Source organism: Calypte anna, chromosome 9, assembly GCF_003957555.1.
Source record: "Calypte anna isolate BGI_N300 chromosome 9, bCalAnn1_v1.p, whole genome shotgun sequence".
Taxonomy (NCBI): domain Eukaryota; kingdom Metazoa; phylum Chordata; class Aves; order Apodiformes; family Trochilidae; genus Calypte; species Calypte anna.
Genome location: NC_044255.1, coordinates 14,968,366 through 14,986,961, shown reverse-complemented (window position 1 = coordinate 14,986,961; position 18,596 = coordinate 14,968,366). Strand labels below are relative to the sequence as shown.

Below are 18,596 nucleotides of genomic sequence, written 5' to 3'. Positions count from 1 at the left end.
TCAAGATGGGTTAGTTGTGAACGTGCATCCTTACAGATAAAAAGCAGAAATCTTTGAAAATATGTGTTTCTTCCTAAGCTTTCTTTTCAAGCCCCCCACTCCTGATTTTTTTACCCAGAAGGATTTCTCTGTATCTTACATCATGTTTTTCTTGGTAAGAGGGGTTTTTTTCCCTTCTCTTACACTCTGCACAAGTGGCAGCTGTTCACTCCTCCTCAGTGTGAATATATACAAGGTCTGCATGTGAGGTTCAATATACAAGGTCCAGAGCATTTTGATGACAGTGAGCATGGCAGCTACACCGAGCTTTTGCTGATAAAAGTTTATTGTTGATGGTTTCACATCAGCTCACATCTGCCTCAGCTGTTCTGCAGATGCCCTTCTTCCCCAGTACTGATTTTTCACTTGAATTGCAGGATGCTCAGATTCCTTACCAGAGATGTCCAGCTTTCCTCAGACCAGTGTGGTTGCCACTGGATAGATTTAGATTGACAGGAGCCCAAGAGATTTGAATGTTTTGTATGTGAATGACCTTCAGTGAAACATGGGCAATGAATTGTTTTCAACCAAAGTATGGGTTAGTTCACGTGGCCTTTAGCATGCTCACATCAAAGAATTGCCAGACTGGTTTGATGGCTTGGACCCTTTATAATCTTCCTCTCCCCTGGGGGTTACTGTGGATGAGCTGTTCCACACTGATTTCCCACAGTGGCCTGCTTGTCCCAGGCATATTCAGGTGGCTCATTCTTGTTTCGTTGGGACTCTGTTGGGATCTCTAAATCTACCCACAAGGGAAGAAGCCTGGAGACTTCTGTGCTCAACCAGTGAAGGATCTTACGAATGCCTTTGAATAGGCATTCATCATGCAAATGGGGAAACCAAACCTTGCTTGGGTTAATTAACATGCCCAAGTCCAAAGAGCAAGTTGGTGCTGAGGGGGAGAAGTGAATGCAGAGGTTTTGATATGCAGTGGCCCATGCTTCCTCTTAAAAGGAGAAGTTCTGATGGCACCTGTCAGATCTGAGGGTTGTTGTGTGTGGCCATCCAAACCACCAAATCCTGGTTTCAGTGAGTCTTCTGGTTTTCCTTTGTTGCACTGGCTTTTCAGGGAAGCTCTGAAGGAAAAGAGGTATCTGAGTGGCTTTATAGGAGCTACTGGGCACCACGGGTGAGCTTAGACCAGGAGCTGGAATTGGGGTGCCTTTCAGGTGATGCCACAGGATTATATTGCTTTGCTGGATGGGATGTGCAGGCACGGGGCAGCGGGCAAAGCAAATATGGGTGGGTTTGTGCATGTGTTTGCACATCAGAGCACAGCTGCTTTGTCTGATTGCTGAGGAGTGCAAGGGAAAGGGGAAAGCCAGTGGTCACCAGCCATCTATGGTAGAAGGTTATCTCCATCTGTCATTTGGTGGTGTTGTTTATTAAGAGACAGCATAGTCCACCCATGTTTTTTATCCTATCTTGTCTTAGTCCAAAGTCTAGGGCAGTCTAGTGGTGGAACTAGTCCAAAATTCTTCCTGTGGATGGCATTGAAAGAGCAAACCTCAAGAAAGAGTGTACCTGAAGGCATAGTCATTCCTACTTGTTTGATCTGTTCTTAAACATTAGTACTAGCAGATTAATGATTAATACAGATTGCCTTCTCCTACTCTACATCTCTTTCTCTTGCATCTTCTAACATATAAGAAGGAATCTGTGCAACTGGATGGCTTCTACTGAAGGCACTGGGCACCATTCAAAGTTGACTTTCAACATTTCCCTCCCTTGCTGTTCATGTTTTAACATGAACGTGTTTTATCCTAAAAGCAGCAGCTCAAGACCAGGGCCAGGCCTCCATCATGTTTGATGCTTCATTAACACAGCAATGGTTGTCCAAGTTGCTTCTTACAGCAGTAAGTTCCAGCAATTCATTGTCATTGCCTTTCCTGTTTCCTCAGCACTCAGATCTTTAATACAACCAGTCCTTCCTTTTTTTAACATTTTTTTCCCCAAGCCAAGAGACTCACCAGTTTCTGCAATCCAGTGCATAGATCTGTTATTCTCTTTACCAGGATAATTTGAAAATCTTCTGGTGCTATGTATGTAGTTCAGTAGATTGGGAGGCCTCCTAATTTTCCCATCAGTTAATGAGCTGGTTTGGTCTCAGTCTTTGCTTTGGAGAGTTTCCCATTGTCATTCAGTGTCTAGGGACTTGCTGGTTTTCTTCAGCACCTTTGTTTGCTTGTTCTGGGACACTGGTACTTGTGCAGCTGAGGCCCTTGATCTGTGTGTATTTGCTGTATTGTTTGCTCTTGTCACAAAACATGTCCTCTAATTACACTGTCCTGGATGGGTGCCAGCAGGAGGAGGAAAAGATACACAGCACAACCTGAGATGGAATGGAGAGGTTTTACTCGTGTGAGGGAGGCTTCATCCTGCCCTTTTAGCAAATGCTTAATATTCACAGGAATGTCCAAAGTGCAAGGGTCTGTTTCTCAGCAGATGCAAATGGCCCCTCACAGCCTTGCACGGGAGGCTCTGTATGATGTGAACTCGTGGCTGTTTTCACATTGGTCTTCCCTCTGTACAAGTGATGTTATTGATGCCAAATCACCTTTGAGCCATGAAGCACTTACTGATCCCACCAAAAGCTCTCTGACTGAGACAAATCCATCTTTGAAAATTAAACTAATGCAATGTGATGATTCAGAAACATCAAGAGATATTTTATTTGTTTGTTTGTTTTGAACCACCAGTGGTTGTCTGAGGTTTACCTAGGGTCAAATAGAAACTATAGAGCCAAATTTTGACTGTGCTGATGTTTGGGGCTTAGCTCATTATAAGGAAGCCAGTACTTAGCTGGGATGCATAATCAGATTTGAATTTCACCTCAGAGCCAGGATCTGTAGCTTCTGCAGTTCTGCATTTTTTGTAAAGTACATACTTACAGTCTGTGTAATGTTGCCATGTGACTGGTAAACAAGCAAGTCCAAAAAGTAACCACCATAAAATAAGAAAGCTTGGACAGGATTCACACCATCAAAGTTTTCCAGAATATTTTCAGTTGTTATCTTATATGTTGTCATGTTTGTTGTTTTTCTTAATTGACTGTACAGATTTCTGTTAATCTGAGTTGTATATCATGTTTTATTGATATGACGTGTCAGGGAAAAATATATTTTGTGATGTGCAGGGAAATCCTGTTCAGGCTTGAAGATAAAGCAAGGTTTGTGTAATAGGTGCAAATTAGATTTGTTTTCATCCTTCGATTTCGTATGAGTATAGCATTTATGTGGGGAGAGGTAGTGTCATTTCTAGTGTAAAACCAGTTGTTGATGCTCCTAAACTGGGAAAGAATCTGAACAGTGGATGAATATACCAGGGAAAAGAAAAGTAGAGAAGGATTTTTGGGGGGCATGTGCCACCTCAGGCTGGGCAATGTAACTTTTGCTTTTTGTATCTTCACATGTGATCTTGCCAACATTTCTAGCACGCTCATAGCTCTCTGTCTTCATTGCTGGTTTGCTTTTTTTGACTTGTGATCATCTCAGCTTCATTAATAACAACTAACCCCTTTCATCACTCTGTCTCTCTGTTTATTTAGAGCTTGACCTTTTGAGTGTTTGCACTAACAGTTTCTCCTTGTGAACTATTCAGCTGCTGAAAATAAGCTCCAAGAAAGGGAATGTTATTTTTCTCTAGCATACTTGCAGTGTTCAGAAGACGTGCCTGTGCACCTGCTTTTCCAAAGGAGCACACCCAGCTGTTCTTGCCTGTTCTGGGGTGCCCAGAGCTTAGGAGTTGGTGCCCTGTAATGAATGTTAACGATTGTGATTTGGCCTGGAGGGCAGCAATAGGATGTACTGGCAGCAGTGATCACAAGAGGGTCAAGTACTTTGTTTTGCATCCCCTTTGAAACCCTCCCTCTTGGAGTTCCATTTACCAAACATGGTTTCTCCAGAGCTGGCTGCACACAAGCAGCATTTTGTACCATTTCTGGGGCTGCCTATGAGAGAGATCCTGCAGAACATGCAGCATTTCAAAGAACGAAAGCAATATTGTTTCTATTACCTTACAGCAGCTAAAATGCAAATAAAAAGCAGAGAGATCTTGTATATAGAAAAGCCTGTACATTTCTAGTTTTTTTGTGATTCTTGGCTACAGTCAGAAATTAAATGTCTATTTGTTAACAAGACAGTGAGGTCTTGACTTGGCAGTCATTCTAGAGGTGAATGTGTTGCCCTCTGAACCATTGTTATAGTTTCCTGTGTGAGGAAGAGAGGGTAGAAAGATTCAACAGGAAAAAGCAGAAACTCTGACCGAAGCAGAGGAGTAAGCACTGAAAAAGCACAGAAGCCCTGTTTCCTCCAGAGCAAACCACAACTGGGGAATGAAAGACTTGGAGAAAACAGAACACTAAGGATTTATGTCTAACATGAGCAAAAGTAGCTTTGAAATGATAGTTGTATAGGGCAGCACTTAAGGTACCCCAGTGCTCAGAATTAGGCTAGAGTGACTCTGGAGGATTTTGACAGAGCTCTGGCATGCAGCTCCTCTGCTAAGTGTGAGAAACAAGAAACTACAGAGAAATGACTGCAAACCCCTTTGTCAAAAGTTTTGAGAAACCTTCCTGTCATTGTCTTTTCCAAACTTGTCATATCTACCTAAGCCATTGCTATCCCTAAATCTGTTGCACTACAAAACAGCCCATGTGCAAACTGCTGAGTTGCTGTTTAATGAAGCAGAGTTTCCTATTGCCTGCAAGACAATTTTTACAGACATGAGGTTTGCACTTCGATTTTGTTACTAGAGCCCAGCCCTGAGCACAAGAGACTGCAACTTCTTCAAGGAAGGGTCTATCCTGCTGTTATTTCTCCAGTCCATTTAGCAACCCTATTGAATTTACTAAGACTGATCAGATGAAAGTCATGGTCAAATTTCACCTCTTCTACCCCAGGAGGAGTTATGAGTAGTTACTCTTTGTGGTATGTGGTGTCACAATTCAGCTGCACCATCACCTGCACTGTTGTAACCACACTGTGCAGGAAATAGCAATGCATTAAAATTAAAAACACACTGCTCCTGTCACAGTCATTTCATGCTCAAAGTCTGGTCTGGCCGTGTCCTCTGATGAGTAACAACTTTCACTGGCTGTGGGTTCTGGCATCCACTCCTCACTCAGGTTTCTCAATATTCATTCTGTTAATCAAGAGTCATGTTTTATTTAAGTCCTGTCAGTAACTGATGCTGAATCCTATTTTGCAGTATCTCTGGGTTAGCCTGTAAAGTTGTTGTTAACTGTATTCTTTTTGCTTAATCCATTTTCTGAGACTGTCCTAAGCATACTGCCTTTCTTTGGACTTGGTTAGAGTAGGTCTGGCTTTGCTCACTGCATTTATAGACTTTTCCTACCTGGTTATCTGAATGTAGCTTGCTCAGGATCCATTACTTACTCACCTGACTGTGGCTGCAGTTACTTTTTTGCTGTGTTCATAACCCTTCTCCTTTCTGACACTGTGTCTGTCCAGATGTCTGAGTGGAGCATAGCTGTCTCAACTGGGACCTTGATTGCATCTGACTGGTGTTTGTCTTCAATCTCATACATCCACTGCCTGCTTTTTGTCCATGTTGAGAACCCACCACTGACTGTCATGCTGATAGGGTTTGGTGCAAAGTCAAATAAATTCAGAAGAAAGATCCATAATCACTGGATTTTTGGGGGTTTTGGGTCACGTTATGGGAACAGACTGAGGTATTTGGTACCCAACAACACCCAACCACTGCTGAAAGCAAAATTTTAACAATGTGGTCACCACCCTAACTCTGCTTTATCACAGGACAGCAGCTCCGTAGGGCAGTATCCAAACTGGTCAGCCCCTGACTGGCTTGCTCTTTGGTGGCATTGCAGAAAGGGTACTTTGGAGAGAAACAGTCATGATTGCCCAGCCCTGTGCATCTGTGGCCTTTATTAGGGATTGGGTATTATTTCCTACCTGCTGTGTCCTCCAGCTGTGGGGAGCATGGAACAAATGGGGTGACATTGACCATCAGTTACAGGCATAATGGGAGTCACCAAGTGACTGAGTGGAAAGAGGCAGGGAGAGAGAGTAGGGAAACATCCCAGTGATGGTTGAATATAACTAATAGGTGCCCTCATTTGTCTCCTCTTTCTGGCTTTGCTTTCCCTCTTGATTTACAGCATGGAGAGCAGCAAAGGTATTTAAAAGTCTTTCTTGCTGGCAGAGAGGAGCAATTTGGATGTCTCTCTGCCAAAAATATACATTCTTGAGGGAACAGCCAGATGCCTTGGCATCACCCAAGATGCCTCAGTTCATTGAATCTTAGAAATGTGAAGTAGGATTAAGTGTATCCCAGGGAGTATCTCCCAGACATTTTACCTGGCAAGGGCCACTTCTGTTTGGGTATCCCACTGTTGATACCAAATATCTGCTGGGCTTCTGACCTGAGTTCCTGCTGGTCTGCTGCCACAAGGCCACTCAGGCTCTCCCAGCATACGTTTGTCCAGCCAGCCCTGTCAGGGTTTCCTCCATACCAGGTCTGATGTCAGTAGAGATACAGACCTGCTGTGGGGGTGGTGAGCTGTGCTGGTTTTAGGAGAGTATTTGTGAGGCTTTGAGACTTGAGCAGCTTTGTCTTCTCTGTTCATAAGAAGAAGGAAATTGACAGTTCTGTTGCCAAATGGTGATTTATTTATTTTTTTCTATGAACGAAAATCAAGGCCTTGAACCATAGCTTTGCTAGCACAAGTTGGAAACTTATCTTTCTCATTACAAGTGCAGTGAAAGAGTGATACTGTAGCTGTAACACATAGCAATCCCTCTTCTCAATTTTCTTTCCTTTGAGGCCAGTTTTTTCTCCCTGGCACCCATCAATTAGACATATACATCTATATTTGGCTACTGAAGAAGACGACTGAGGAATGACTTTCCACAGAATAACGCACTTGACTTCAGTGGGGCCTGCAGGGATGCAGCAGAAAAGCTAACCTCTGATTTAGTGTTTATAGATGCATTTCAAAGCACTTGACTTCAGGCATGTGATTTTGAACATGTTTGACCTAAAGTCCTTTTCCCCTTTCAGTTTATTACCAGCTCTTATCTGTTCGTTACTGGAGCAGGTCACCACATTATCCCTTAGCAGAGCCATCAGTAAGTGTCAGTTCCTGCAAATGAATTCAGCAACTTGCCAATAGTTTTTGTTTTTTTTTTTATTATGGCTATTTAAAGATGACAAAAATCATAAATCTGCCAGACTTGTCATTGAGAGTTTATATTGAGTTTGTTGATGAAACAACTTCACAGCTCAGATGAAGAGAAACTGCAGAGTTTGAAGAAGCAAAAGGCTTTTGATAGTGTGCAGTAGTCCAAGAAATTGAAGATAAAACCCAACTTGCTGGTAATTTGTTCATATTCCTTCTTCCTAGAGTCAAAATGAGAGCTTCTCTTCATGATCCTGAAAGAGTCTCAAATGCCAACCACCATATACAGTAAGGGGTTGTTTTTAACTCTAGAGGTTAGAGAAGGGGGATTAAGGACTGGAGGGCTGCACTAGGGCTGAGCATGACCTTCCTGATCACAGCACCGTTTCTTTCTCTCCTTCACATCCTACAGTGGAAAGTTCCATTGCAATATTAGTGGTTTATAATTGAAAATTTTATTTGCTGAGGAAAGGTTGAATCTTGTGAATTTTTTGAAAATTGCCAATGAACTCCCCTCTGTGAATCTATTTGGTGCATCACCTAGTTTCCATTTGCATATTGATCCTCTGCACAAGCCAGTGGCTCTCAGTGACTTATATTTTGCTGTCAACAAACTGTAGCAGAGTTTATGGATTAATTGCAGTTTTTTGCAAAAAGTGGAAAAGTTTATGGCTTTAGGTAGGAGGAAGATACAGTTGTAACAACTAAGATAACTGCTTTATCAACTACCATAACACCAGACTATAAAACTCCAAAATGGATTGAAAGTAAAGTGTCAAAAAAGTGTGTTTCAGGAATAAACCTCCATATCAGAGAGGAATGGATTTTAGCTGGATTTAGTTTCTGACGTTATTTTACGTATCTTTCCTTTTTTTTTTCAAAACCAAGAATTTACTGATTCTCCAAGTTTCAACCGAGTGCTCTTTCTGAAGACTGTGGCCCAGTGGTTTTTGTGGTAGTATATTTATCAAGGTGAAGTTAATATATTAGTACTATCTTTTGTTATAACAATAGTTATCTTGTGTATCCTCTATCTTCATTCGTTGGAACAGTTACTCTTGAGTTTCTAAGTTTCTTCTTTTGTGTTTTTCACAAAATCTCATTCTCATACTCAACCAGAGTCCCTATAAAACTTGCATGTTCTATATCAAAGACAGCAGCTTAGAACTGTCATGTGTCTTCGTACAAAGTGCAGAGCTGTTCTTTCCTTTGTGCCTTGCTGTCCAATAGGGTCACAGCTGCAGTGTCTGGATGCTGTTGTTCTCAGAGATGAGTTTAGAAACTCAGGGCCAAGGTGGAATGTCCTGCATCTGTGTCAAGCACAAAGACAAGTGACCAGATCTAAATGCTCAGTCCTGTTAGCACTGCTGGCTTGCTGCACTGAGGCTTCTTGGTTGATGATTTAGATGCTTTATAGGGGTGTGTTTTTATATAACTATTCTAAATGTATATGTGTGTGTTGTATGTATTATATGTATATATACTATATATTTAGAGCTGTATTCTTGGGAAATCTTGGTCTTCTTCTCCCAGCAACTCTTTTCTGCTGGTAGCCAAAGCAGAGCATGGAGAGGGTATGTTAAAATGACTGAGACGGAAGGAGGGGAAATGGGATGTTGCAAGCCTACCCAAGTGAAAGAAGTAAAAGTAATATAAGTTTAATGCAAAAGATCTCAAAAGGTTGACCTCTTGTGCATCAGGCCTAAAGCCCTCAAAAATTTTGCAAGTGGTTATGGTACTGGCAGTTCCTCAGTTGAGTTTATTTTAAACTACCCAGCAAAACTTTGAAGACTTTTTCGTGTAATTTCCAGAGAGTCTCAGAAAATTAGTATCCACATCAGAATGCACTGAACTATGATACTTGGGCTAAGAGAGCAGCAGAAGGTTGCTACCCTGTGCCTGGAACAGCACACAGCAGCACAGCTCAGAATATTTGCCCTTGCTAGCTATCAGTCGTGCTAACAATAATGTGTTCTGCAAATATCTCTCTAGTCATGCATATTTTAAAATGTCATTTTAGTAACTGAAGACCTAATGCTAAACTTCCAAACTTTTACTGTTGTTTACACAACATACAAATTAAACCAATTTTGACAAGCCCTGAATGTTTGTCAGGTGCAGTTATGAGCTTGTTCTGTAACAGCACTGGACTTTCAGGAATTGTAATAAATAAATTAATGAAACTAAAAGCCCTGTAGTGAACTCCAACCAGGGCAGTGGATCAACTGGAGGCTGTCTTCCTGCTGCAGAACACCACTCCATCTTCTCTGATGAATCACCGAGTCGTGTGTGGCATTAATAAACATAAGCCAGAGAGCAAGAGTGTTATCTAGATGTAATGAACTCCTGAACTGACCAGGAGAACGTGGCATGCTGACAAGGTGTCATCAACTATGATGCAAGGCAAGCCCCCCCACCTCTGTTGCCCAGTGACAGGTATCACAAAGCCACTGTTATCTGAACCATTATCTGTGGAGCAGCCAGGTGTGGTTGCCCCATTAATGTTTCATGTGCAAAGATTTGAGGCTGCAAATGCTTAAAAGTCTCCCAGTGGTTAAGCAGCAAAGCTTTTATATTTTCTTTAATTGAAGACTTAGCACACAGGCATGTGTGCACACATAATCTTCAGCCTAGAGATTTCAAGCTGTTAGGTAAATTAAATACTTCAATAAGAATTTTTTTGGGTTTTGTCACGGGATACAGTTAACCCTTAATAAATTAGGAATAAATATTTTAAATGAGAGTTTAATTTTTCTTTAGCACTATTTTCTGATGGCAGCTGGACAGATAGTGCAGCCAAAGTGGAACTGCTTTACAAAGAATTGTAAAGATAAGCTCTTCTGAGGCTTGCAGGCAGCACCCTGCAGCTTCATAGCAATAGTCACCAATATTTCAAACAGTGAGAATGGTCATTCTGAAAAGAAAAAAATGGATTTGTATGATGGAACTGCAAAACCAAGCACCATTCCAACAGTTGTGACCACACCTCATTGCAGCAGGGTAATGCTGAAGGGAGGACTGACTTAGTCACAATTGAAATCTTTGTGCAACTCTCTGTTTGTAAAAAATAGTTTTGAAGTGTGTGGGGGTAACTAATCTGCACCTCTCCACTTCAGGAATTGACAAAAAGGTAGAGGGCAGGTCTGAACCAGGCATTTTGTGGTCAGGAGATTGATTCTTTCAGCATATGGGTACTTACAGAACACAGGCATTGCTTTTAATTTAATTTTTTCACTTTTGCAATTCAGTGAATGTAATTGTGTCCAGTATTCTTCTGCCCACCTTGGAAATACCGGGCTGTTCTCATTGTCATAGGTTGTTTTTAAAAAGCCCGTTTCCTTTGAGACATCAGGTAGAGAGGTGTGTCAGTATCTTCAGCAAATGTTGGTTTAGGTTTTTGAATGGGATTTAGGCTACTGTGAGATGTTAATTAATTTTTTTTTGTTCTGTCGCACCCTCTTGTGAACCCAGATGTGCTCCATAGACCCTGGAAAGGGTAAAGTGAACCCGACCAGTGTGTCTGTAGATGAGAAGCTTTCAAAAATCATGGGAAGTCTGCTGTACCTTTGGTCTTTGCCATGCATTCCTTCAACGTGGACAAGTCTTTAAATGCATGTCTTTTCTAAGATGCTCCATTTCCCTTTCCCCCTCTGTAATGGCTCTTGCCTAGTGAGTCTTGCCTAGTGTCTCTCCACCCCACTGATGAGTTGAGCTCCATCTCTTAATATCCTTCCTGCTTCATGACTTAATAACAAGGACAAAGCCTGCTGAAGGAAGAGATAGGAGGAGACACAGGTGGAGGAGGTGTGCAGCTCTTTCACCATTGGACTGAGCTTTGCAGTGGGGCTGGTGTGGGAGAGCAAGAGGTCCTGGCTGCTAAGGAAAGTAGCAGGACTTCAGATTAATGCAGTGTTGGGCCACCTTTGCTCAGGTTTAAGAGGGTTTTGCCATGGTACTACTGTAGCAACAACAGCAAAAAAAAAAAAATCTTTGTATCATCCTTGGATAAGAGCTTCCATGGTATTTTTTTGGCTGGATGGGGACTGCAGGAGTGTGGTAATTTGATGGTAATTCAGAAAACCTAGTGGAGACTTAAATATTCACTTATAAACCAGTATAAAAATAATACTCACCATCTGTTTAACTAGTCTTGGTCTGTCTTGTAACAGTTCACTGACCATCTGTTACCGTGGCATAGAGATAGACATGAATCCACTTGACTGTATGCATTTCAGACTTCAGTTTATTTTTGATTGCTAGTACATATGGACCGTGTTCTGTTACTCTCCATGTGTTTGTTCACAAGGACTTCTCAGCACAAATTTCCCTTGGAGGAATGTTTCAGAATGGGGGAAGGAGAGAAAGAAAACCAATTAATTTTCTACTTCAACAATCATAAATAGTTTCTAATTTGGATCCCATCTCACTCTTTTTTCCCCCAGCAAGCTGCATGGATGGATGAAGCAGCAAGGGGACGGTGGCAACCCAGATGTGAGCTATCTGATTAATGAAGTCACTGTCAGGCACACATAGTAAAATTCAGACAAAATGAATAATTTCAGAGTTCCTTTATCAGTGTTTCTCCTCTCCCCTCACTTTCATATGTTTAAAGGTTGTGCAGGGTGTTGGGCAGACACCCACTACCTCAGTGTTTGGTAGTCTCCATACCCAATGGGCGCTATAAATTAGAATTGCATTTAGCTGCTTGGATGCATTTGCAGGACCTGCTTGTGAGACATGCACTTGGTTTTAGCCATGATGCTCTCAGTTTTATTAGTGAATACATGCTGCAGATCACCATTTGTTGCTGCATCTGCAGTGTGTGGCTGTTTTATTGACCCTACTGAGTTCAGTCGTGGTGAATTGCGTTGAAAGCAATTTTTCCCTAAAATTGTAATGTTGCTCCCTGTGGATAGTTTCCAGCCATCGGCTTCATTGTCCAGCAGAGCTGGAAGGGGTGTTGTATGTCAGAGCCAGCTGTTCTTCTTGCTTCTGTTTTACAACAGGGTAACTTTGTCTTTGTAGTACTCCTGCCTTTGGGTGGTATGAGGTGGAAGGGAAAAATTCACAGCTTAACCAGGTATGAGCTAGATAGATATGCAGCTGCCCGGCAAATAAGCTAAATGTTGACAGTCACCATTCCTTTGATGGAATTTTAGGAAGGCTGTGCAGGTGACACAGGAACGTTCTAGGAATTAATCTGTACTTGTTCCTGTTCCTCATAAAATGTTTCTTGCATTCTTTCTAAGTTAACTTAGCTAGACAAGCAGCAGCATCCATTCGGGCCTCACCTGGTGTTCCAAAAGAATCAAGTTTAACTCTGTTATCACAATTACTTCTGTCAGGAGATCCTTCAAGTGCACACAAATGCTATGAGGAAAAATACAGCCACATAAGATGTTTCATTGGGAAGAGCAACATAAATACCTAGATAGAAGAGTGTCTCAACAAACTTCCATTTCCAGACTGTGGAAGCATTTCAGGATCCTACCAGGATCTTATGGAATGTTGAGCAGTAGGAGTGAGCTTCTATGCAGTGTGGAGAGGCAACCGAATCCCTCTCATCAAGAACCAATAGCACTTCTGTTTTTATAACTGTAACAGACATGTAGACCAAACAGGATTACGGTTCTGCATTAATTATCAGCTAATTACCCTCCTTGTTCTTAGACAAGGCCTGCTTTATAAAAATCAGGTGAAAGGCTTTCTTGCATATATTTGTTACCCAAGCTTTGTTAACACTTCACCGCATTTAATCCCTCTCCATTCTTATTTGTATTTAGTAATCTATCTGAATTAGCAGTGGTATGACCCATTCTCTGCTGAGGCCAAACTGCCAGCTTATAGAAATTACTGAAACGAGGCGCCAAAGTAATGTAAGGACAAATGCCTCCTCTTGCATATTGGCATGAACACTGGAGGCAGCATCTGAGTGTAATATTGACTAATTATTTAACCATGAGTGGCAGCTTTGAACATTGTGTTCTTTTTGCTTCGCTTCCTGCATTTACTGTGAATCTAATTACGAAGGGAACAAGTATTTATTCTCAGGTCGCTGAAAACACAGCAGCCAGCTTTGGGAAAGTGCATGGGATGCAAAGTGGAGGCAGCCGTGAGCTGTGTGTCAGATAGTTCTTGTACCAGAGGTAGTGCTGGCATGCTAGCACTAGTACTCACTCAGCAGAGAGAGCAGGTGTTGGTGGGGATCTGCTCTAAAAATCCAAAAGCTGCTGATAAGAGAAAAGTAGATCTTGGACTAGAAATGCATAGTTTGAAATGAGCTGCTCAGATTATTAGCAATGTGATTTTGTTTTTCTCCTCCATTTCCAGAGGGCTTGGCTTTTCAATGACAGTTCTTTCTATGAAGTTAAAATAAGTGTCTTCAGTTGGATGCTTTTCAGTAGGAATCACATGTATCAAGAGACTTGACCCCAGAAGAGGAATGTAAACTTCTGGCATTCACTGTGTGTGCGAAATTTCTCTGGGGCAGCCAGAAACCTTTTTTTGGATTTAAGGTAGTATACATGTACAACAAGCAGCTGGATTCCCTGAATGATAGGAGATAACTTTCAGTTGCTTGATAAGGCAGATGGTCATCTTATATCATCTTTTTCCATTATCTTCTGGTCTCCTAACTCATGAGATGAAAAGTAATAGACTGGCTGCTAAAGAGGTGAACCAATAAACATGACAGTAAGGTGGAAATTAATGTTTAAGTGCTGCACTGAAATTGTCAACACCTCAACCAATTACACATGCATCTAATAAGATTTGAGTCTGATCTTAATTATTCTGCAGTCCTTGACAAAAGGATTGTCTCTTCCAATGGGTTTGTGTACAGTCAAGTGTGACTCATGACATGGACCTCAGAAGAAACTTGTGTCCCAGAGTTAACCTGAACTGAGGTCTCCTTTTGCTAACTGTAGGTGTGACGTCTTGACTTCTACTTGAACAGTATGCTGTTGAGGTGGCTTTGTGCCTTGTCTCAGTCCTTTGGAGCAAGACTGTCTTCACTGTCAAATTTGTTGGGTTCAGAGAACATGGTTTTAGCTCAGCCCAGAGGTGAGCTTTGAAACTTGAGCCTGTGCATCCTCTCCAGTCATGTGTGTTTTGCTGGGATCTCCATGGGCACCCTTCTGCTGCAGCTCCTTCTGCAGCTGCCAGCTTGACCTCTCTGTGTCTTGTTGGGTTTCTTTTCTCTTCCATAAGCAAGAAAACACCTGGAAGATTCTGCTTGACAGTCACACTCATTCAGAGTTGTGAGAGGCAGCTGGAAGACAGCAAGTGCCTCAGTGGTGGGACAAAGCTTTCTGGATTGCTAACCATAGTCCAGCTTCCCCCCGGCAGGCCTGGCTGCACACACTTAAGCTTTTGTGGCTGATAAGCACAGTAGTTGTGGCAGGCTAAGGATACAGTTTGGTAAAAGACCACATTGATACTGCCTTGAGGTGCGTCCTTAGAGACTGGAGTCATGTGCAGTATAAATATATCCTCTTACTCTTTCATCTGAAGTCTGATAATGCCGGGCTATTTATTATTTTAAATGCTGTGTTGCGGTATGTACTCTGTGGATGACTTTGTGAATGATACTTTTTTTCCACAATAAATTAGGTGGAAATCCCCTAGCTCTAGACTGGAGTGGTAATACAAGCCATAGCCCTTACTTCCTTTCCATTAAGCTTTATTGAGTTAGCTATGGCTGCTACCTGCTGATTTTCCTCTGTGAGAAATCTACTGGCTGTCTATCCTGGAAGTGCCCAGTGAATGATTTTAACTGCAGAAGTTACTGATACATGCCAAGACCAAGATGTCAAGGTTAGCCTTGAGCATTTGTCTCTGTACTACCAGAAAATTTATTTCTGAAGTAAAATGATTGCCAAAAGCCCATTAGATAACTTGATGTCTTCTGTTCCTGGTTATTTCCAAAGTCTCTTTGCTACAGGGCTCTGATCCCAACGTGCACTTTTAATAAACTTGCAGTTCTTTTGTTTGTTTTAATTTAAGGTACATTTTTGCAAACATATAGTTGTACTACTTTCTTTTTGCCCTTGATGCTGAGTTGGTTTTGCATATTAATTAAGGGCCATTAGCAGAGCAAATGCAGAGCAGTGCAAAATGTGACTGAGCACATGTGCTCTGCTGCAGTCTGCAGTGTTCTGTGTTGCACCACTTTTTGATGGGATTTGAAAAATTACAGGTGAAAACATACTCTTCCTTTATTAGCCACTATTATTAGAACCATATGGCTTGAACTGAGGAATAAAGTGTACCTGGCATGTCTCAACCTAGCATGTCTCTGCAGATGAATATAATTTTTGAAATGTGAATTAAAGGTGAAATGAAGGTGGACTGGTGCTGTTCACACAATCACTCTAGGAGATGCTGGCATTATTTCTCATTTTTATGGTCATTCAGCATGGTCACTGGAGGATGACGCAGTGGTGCAGGGCAAGTTCTCTATAGGAATGCTGATGTACTCAGGTACACGTACATTCAACTTTTTGTATTTCATCATAAAATGAAAATCATCCTTGTTTGTTTAGAGGTAAACATGTGATACATTACACAAGTCTGTGGAGGGTATTTGCATATTGGTGTGCTGCTGCTGAGTGAAGTTTAAGATGAGACCTTGACATCCTTGCCTGGCTTGCCATGAGATAAGAAAGCATGCTGTCACACTATGTAAGAGTCTCAGGTTTTGAGAAGAAACATAAATCCTCCTGTCTCAAAGTCTAATTACAAATTACCTGGAGTTGAGGAGGAATTAGCCTTTTGACATACTATTAGTACTTCATTATTTTATACTTCTTGATTTTTTTTACCACTTCACCATGATGATCGGGTGATGGTCCTTCTACAGTGTGTCTGGTCTGCCCTGGGGATTACATGAGTTTCCCCTTGTCTAGGGGTATTGTGAGTACAGACACTGTGGACAGCCAAGATTGGTGCTGTGATGTTACTAGGAAAATGAAATGCTTCTTTGTCACCCCAGAATTAATGTGTGTAGTAGGTCCTCACACACATTCTTTTCCTCTTTCTTGAGATGAGGAGGTTTATTAAGTGATCTCTCAAAATCATTTCCAAATCTGTTCTCTCTTGTTGTTTCCTGGAGTTAGAGAGGCTCTGCCGCTTTCAGAGTTTAAGTCCTTGTGGGTACTGAAGGACATTTGACCAGCCCCACAGCTTTGGTGTGTAAGGACATGTCTGTGGAACCAGCCACTCTCATGCTGTCTCATGCTGCAGTTAGGGGCTCCATCAATAGGCTGCATCCTGGGGTGAAAAACATGTGGCTTTGAATTCCCATGTCCAACCCAGGTGCCAGCATGAGAGAGCTTCATCGATCCAATAGCAGACATCATCAAACTAGTATGAACTAGTAGCTAAAAATAATGCAGGCTGGAAAAAAACACCCAACATCTAAATATAAATCTAATGCCTCAGAAAGGAGCATTGCGTTTCCTAATCGTTCAGTCAAATTGTTTAAGGATTGATTAATACTGGAAAGTCTTTTGTTTCCTTCTTGATCACTGGTCTCTCCTTACCCCAGCTGTTTATTGAGAAGGCAGAAGTTTCCTTTCCATCCCTCTGGTTCCCCAGTGGCCCTTCCCTTGCTTGTGTGCCCTTCCTCACAAGCCCTGCTGCCCACTGGAGTGGTGGGAGTATGGCAGTGCCAAACTGTGTTCACAGAGCTGTGCTGCCTCCTGCAACAATGCTCCCACAGAGCATGTTTGGGCAAGAGGAGGGGTCCCCAAGGACACATCATGGTGTTCAGGGCACCATGTCTTGCCAGCTTCAAGGTGGCATAGCTCCCACGAAACCAGCCCATTGAGTCGCACCACCTGGGCTTGCCACCCACCCTTAATTTTAGCACAGGTTGAATGAAATAACACAGACAGGGAGAAAATGGCAAGAGACTTTTTTCTCCCTCAACTCATCAGCTGTCTGCCTTTGAAAATCAAAGGCTGGAGAGCTTTCTTTCCCCAGGAACACATGCCAAGCAATCGAGCTCCATTGTTGCTGGCAGATTTGTTTTTGCACACTTCAGACAGGAAGAACAGCACTCTCAGGGCGAAGAAGCTGGCACAGCTCAAGTGAGGTGGGAAGAGGGGAAAGAGCCAGCAAGTGGTGGGGAAATCTGCGTCGGCTTCACGACGTTCCCTAGCAACCTGCGCCCCAGAGAGCTGCTTGCAATGTCTCCTCTTTATCAGTGCAGCTGCATGTGATGTGCTGCCTTGTCGTGGTCTGGCTCACACTATTTTGGGTTTAAAAAACGAAGCGTGTGATTGCAGTGCTGTCATGGGCATAAGGACTTTGGATTGCTCTCTTGCACAGATGGGAGCAATTCACAAGGAGGGCTGGGAAAGTGACTTTCTGTTCTTGCCTGAATGTTGTCTGGTACCAGCTAGTAAATACCGTCTTGGTGCTTAAAGACTTCACAGTGGGTAGGTTAGATAGCTCCCCTACCATTTGTTTTCCCCATAAGGTGGTATTGCAGGGAGGGCTTGCATCTGTGTTTCTGAAGTAACTTCTTCCATCCATTGCAGACACACGTGGGTCTTTACACGTGGAACACTTTGCTGTCTGGCACACCCATGCTGGTTTTCTGAATGCTTCCTTGCCTGCCATTTCCCTGCTCCTGGTCAGACACACTGCATCATACCTAGTTTCTGGATGGTTTTAATGGAGATTCAGCATTTCTACAGACCAGGACAAAAGAAGCGCTCTATTTGTCTAACAGAAATATTTACAGCCCATACAGTATGTGCTCTGAATGTGAGCTGTCTCAGGCACTTAAAGTCTAAGCTGGAGATACAGCATCTTGGAGATGGTAAAAGAAGGGCAGTCACAATGCCTGGTAAGGACCTAGCTTTTTTGTCATACCATTTCTGAGCAAAGTTTATTTGATTTAGTGTCTGGAACAAAACCATAAAATAGCTTAATACTGCACATGAGCTCTTTGTAAGCATCTTCAGTCCTGAAGATGATCCATAGGGCCTTCGGCTGGCTTTGCTCAACTCTGTTGCAGAATGTGACACAGCTGCTCTCACAGTCACAGAAGCATGAGCAATAAGACTGGAACAGACTTGAAGATCTGTCTGCTGCTCAGAGACAGGATCAACTCTGCCTGAGCCATTCATCACAAATATTGGTTTGTTCCTACTCTGAAAAGCCTCAGTGACAGAAATCTCAGACTCTTCCTAAGGCAGTCTCTTTGAGCACTTTGCTGGCCTTACTGTTTCTCCTCCTCCACTTTTCAAACCCTCTAAAGTACATGAGTGATTTTCACATGTCTGTGCTACACAGGGAGGGGGTCTGAGCCCCCAATTTACTAGTGTAAAACTAGTGCGAGGAGGCAGAAAGGGAACATGGAGAGCAGAATACATAGTTTTGAGGG

The 18,596-nt window shown here is 42.4% G+C and overlaps 1 protein-coding gene across 7 annotated transcripts in view; it reads left to right on the top strand.

Annotated features, from left to right (window-relative positions):
• Window positions 1-18,596, top strand: part of LPP (LIM domain containing preferred translocation partner in lipoma) — a 320,606-nt gene that overhangs the window by 219,947 nt on the left and 82,063 nt on the right. The window contains exon 1 of one of the 7 annotated variants that reach the window (XM_030456342.1): window positions 17,795-17,799. The exons of the other annotated variants lie outside the window; for them this stretch is intronic. The gene's annotated coding sequence lies outside the window, so the exon portion shown is untranslated. Of the gene's footprint in view, window positions 1-17,794; window positions 17,800-18,596 lie in introns of those variants that run through there. 7 annotated transcript variants of the gene reach the window in all.